Raw genomic sequence first — 4,422 nt, 5'->3', positions numbered from 1 at the left:
AAGGTTGGGGTGCTGTGGGAACGCCTTCAGACAACAGCCTTTAAGATACCAGCCCACTTTGGGCACGGTCTCTAAGTGCGGATGAAAGGCGTGTGTGGCCCTTTTTTCTGTAGGATTCGATTCCAGTTCCCAGCGCACGCAGAGAATTGCAGATCGCTACCCTTACTGTGAGTGTATCCCCAAATAAATAAACTTTTGCTATATTCAAAAAAAAAAAGAAAGAAAGAAACTCAGCATGGAGTCTATGATCCCATGGCAAAGAACAGAGTTAAGGTACAACAGGACCGGGTGAGCAGAAGATGGGTAAACATCTTTCCATTTCTGAGGCCAGATGATGCCGATGTTCAAAGCACCTGACGCAGGGTTACTTTCTAACACACAATATAATACTGGTAGAAAATGTAAGTAAGAGAGTTGCAGTATTCAATGAATTTCTTCTTCTAAATGGCCCCTTTAGTGATTTCCTTGGATCAGGAATGTAATTATCTGCAGGTTGTGCAGTTACGGTGTTCTGTATTTATGATTATCTACTGCAAAAAGAAACTTCTCTGTTGAGGGTTGAGAGATTCACTAATCTATAGTCTGTTCTTAATCTATTAATGTAACACCCAAAACTAATCATCGCCAATATTATATGAAGCCTTTAATAATGAAGGTAATCTTTATTCATTCTGAACAGACACAAGTTATGTAATCAAAACTTCTTGGTTTCATGGAATCTGTTAATATTTACCAGTTGACTGCTGAGGATGATCCTGAAGGGAAAATTAAGATAATAAAGCATGATCTTGGCCTGCTAGCCTCTTTAGGAAGTGGTTTCCTTAGCACTGAAAAACAAGGAAATAATCAATACGCAATTAGAATTTGAAGTTACTTCCAACGCTTTCTGTGTTCAGTGATTCAGTCATGGATTTCACAACTGAAAATATCGAACAATAGAAATCAAAGAATGTGTGTAGGGTGGAATGTCCCATGCTTTCAAAATTGAATAAAATGGTATTTAATAAGGGGCTTATATTTACTTATACATTAACATACTTAAAGTTATCAAACTTTATTATGCTATTCAGTAGTCTGTCCCCAGACTGTGGCATCCTATATGACAGATACTATGGTCCATCTCATCTTCTATTCTTTGATGGCTTCAGAAATATTTGTCACAGTTATCCAATATCATTATCTCTGGGAGGAAAGATTCACAGAATTCAAACACTGGTGGTCATGTGTGTAAGTATCCTAAGTTCCACTTTACTTTTACAGTGCCTTTAAAGCCCCTTTGTTACATCACATATGTTGTATATTTAGATGTTGTACGTGGTGGAAAGAACTTTGCTGTTAATGGTTATGAAGGTGATCAAAATATATTTGGCATGTGACCTGTCAACTTAAATTATACTCCTTAGATAATAAAGCAGAGTGTTAGCTCATTAGTTCTCTTTATAACCCAGGACCAGCTTCCAAGTGTTTTCAGAGTGCTTAGGCCCCAGTGCCAATCATGTAATTAGCTCAAGGTGTGAGGGTAAATTGCCAAGTCAGTAGCTGTCAGCTGATGATGCTTGCAAGATTATGTGGAAGAGCTAAGCCCCCTCAAAGACTTGCCAACAACAAGGTCACTACTTCTCAACACTGGCTGCAGTATTTTAACAAATACTGACATTCTTTTGTGATAGGCTCAGGTTAGTACAAATAGATTCTAGTGAAGGAGGAATCTGAACACAGACATTTTTCAAGCTTTGGAATATGAGAGGTCTTCAGAATGTATCGGCTAGGCTGACAATCAAGGAATGAATGGCTAGAAGTTAGCCACCAGCCCTCCTGTTTTGTGGGCAGGATTTAGTTCATGGACTTCAGCTTCATATTGTTATCGTTCATTGGCTCTGTTACTCTCCTAGTGTAAGAAGGCTACAGCCCCATCAGCTAGAAACTACCAATCTACAGAGACAGAAAACTCTTTATGGAATATGTCTCACAAGTCTGAGTTTGAAAAAGTCTTCCAAAGAATCCTATGTACAGTACTGTTGTAAAATACGGTTTTTGGTAAAGGGTTGACTACTATATAAATTTAGCATCTAATAGTTTTGTCAGTCATCACCAAGTTTGAGCTAGAGAATAGAAAAAGTAGTTACCTTATTAAGTGATCATATTTACATGTTCTCTGGACTTCTTTTACTTCATCTGAAAAATAATTATTGATGATGAAATTTTGTGTTGTTTTTATTCGTTAATGAATAAAGAATTGGCTTGGGTGCTCGCTTCGGCAGCACATATACTAAAATTGGAATGATACAGAGAAGATTAGCATGGCCCCTGCGCAAGGATGACACGCAAATTCGTGAAGCATTAAAATATATTTTTTTATTCGTGATCCTAGAGAAGCTAAATAAGAAGGTGAACCTGATGAAAATCATGTAGCTATCCTCCTGGAGATTGGAAATAGACAAGAGTCCCAGGTAACCTCAGGTGCATGGGGGGGGGGGTAGGAGGGTTGTTGGAAGGGGAGAGGGTTAGAGAGAAGGGAGTAGGGGAGGAATGGGGAAAGCTCGGTGGACTGGGATGGGGGGAGGGAGGAAGGATGGATATGGGATCAGGGAAGAATATATTTCAACTAAGGGAGTCATTTTAGGGTTTACAAGAGACTTGATTATAAATGGGATCCCAGGTCCAAGGAGAGATCCCCAGATTGTTCTCTGGACAGAGGAGAGGGTGCCTGAAACAGCCTTGGCCTGTAACCATACTGATGAATATTTGGCTTATCACCATAGAACCTTCATCTGGCGAAGGATGGAGATAGAGACAGAGACCCACATTGGAACACTGGACTTAACTCCCTAGGTCCAAACGAGAAGCAGAAGGAAAGAGAACGTGAGCAAAGAAGGCAAGACCAGAGGGAACCTTCATCCGACGATGGATGGTGATACAGAAGGAGATCCACATTGGAGCACCGGACTGAGCCCCCCAAGGTCCAAATGAGGAGCAGAAGGAGGAAGAACATGAAAAAGGAAATAAGGACTGCGAGGGATGCTATCACCCACTGATACAAGGGGACTGATCTAATGAGAATTCACCAAGGCCAGTTGGACTGGGACTGAACGAGGACGTGATCCAACCAGATTCTCTGAATGTGGCTGGCCCGGAGACTTTCTGAAAGGCCATTGACAATGACACTGGGACTTGTTTCCTCTGCATATACTGGATTTTGGGGATCCAGTCTGTCTGGACACTCACCTTCCTGGACCTGGAGGGAGGTGGGAGGAACTTGAACTTCCCACAGGGCAGGAAACCCTGACTGCTCTTAGGAATGGAGAGGGAGGAGGAGAGGGAGTGGGGGGAGTGGGAGGGTGTTGGGAGGAGGGGCGGAAATGGAAACTTTGATAATTTAATAAAATTACTTTCTCATAAAAAAAAGTCTTACACACATAAAAAAAGAACTGGCTTGGTCTATAGCATGGGAGGAGGAGGGCAGAGTCGGGGGAAGCCATGGAGCTGCTGCTTGGTACAGATGTACTGAAACTTTGCTGGTAGGCCATGACCTAGTGGTGATACATAGATTAATAGAAATGGATTGAATTAATATGTAAGAGGTAGCCAATAAGAAGCTAGAGCTAATGGGCCAAGAGGTGATGCTATTAATAAAGTTTCTGTGTGATTATTTTGTGTCTAAGCTAGTCAGTTGGCCGGGAGCCAACAAATAGCCCTCTTCCAACACAAATGACCATGAAACACACTGCCATCCTATGCTTCCTGGCTCAGAAAATATTAAGGAAACCTGACCCTGCCTCTTCTTCTCAGGGGCCTCTCCTTCTTGAGTTTGCCAGGGAACTCTATGATCCATTCTGACAAGCTGAATTTGAACTTTTCCTCTTGGACATTGGGCCACAACATAGATAAGATTCCCATAATATTTTCCTCTACCAAGTTTAAAGAGAACTATAATTGTAACTATATAGTCTTAAATCTCATCAGTGACCTGAGAAGGTTATACTATTACCTGACTATATAGGAAGTGCAAAGCAAGCAACTTTCAAAATTAAGAAAAATGACAGAAACAACTGGCTTCCTATACAGTCACCCAAGGTTTCTCTGAACTATTGGAACATCCAACTTCAGCCTACAGGTCTAGAATATCTGACAGACTTTTCTAAGAAGCAGGAAATATTGAAGAATGGTCCTATCCTGTTTTGGCAACGTTCAGGAGTGACTTTTCCTGGGTCCTGCTTGTCTGCTTTGGACAACATATTTTCAGCAGTCAAGGTGAGGGCAGTTTCTTGCCCAGATGGCTAGCTTTTGCCACAAAGAAAGCAAACTCCAATATGGAGGTACTTCAATGCCCATTTTCATTTTTAAAAGTGGATCACTGCCACCAGGAACAGATGTATCTCATTGTCAAGAAAAGCCTATGATATTAAAACATTTTAAATGTCA

General features: G+C 41.1%; 1 non-coding gene across 1 annotated transcript; it reads left to right on the top strand.

Moving 5' to 3' along the window:
• Positions 1-2,245: 2,245 nt before the first annotated feature.
• On the top strand, positions 2,246-2,352 carry LOC148120278 (U6 spliceosomal RNA). The gene has a single exon (XR_015734654.1). It is a non-coding gene; the product is annotated as a U6 spliceosomal RNA (small nuclear RNA).
• Positions 2,353-4,422: the final 2,070 nt, after the last annotated feature.

The sequence above is a fragment of the Myodes glareolus genome, chromosome 12, assembly GCF_982192425.1.
Source record: "Myodes glareolus chromosome 12, mMyoGla1.1, whole genome shotgun sequence".
NCBI classification, from domain to species: domain Eukaryota; kingdom Metazoa; phylum Chordata; class Mammalia; order Rodentia; family Cricetidae; genus Myodes; species Myodes glareolus.
The sequence above is the reverse complement of the archived record's forward strand: the minus strand, read 5'-3'. Positions and strand labels throughout refer to the sequence as shown.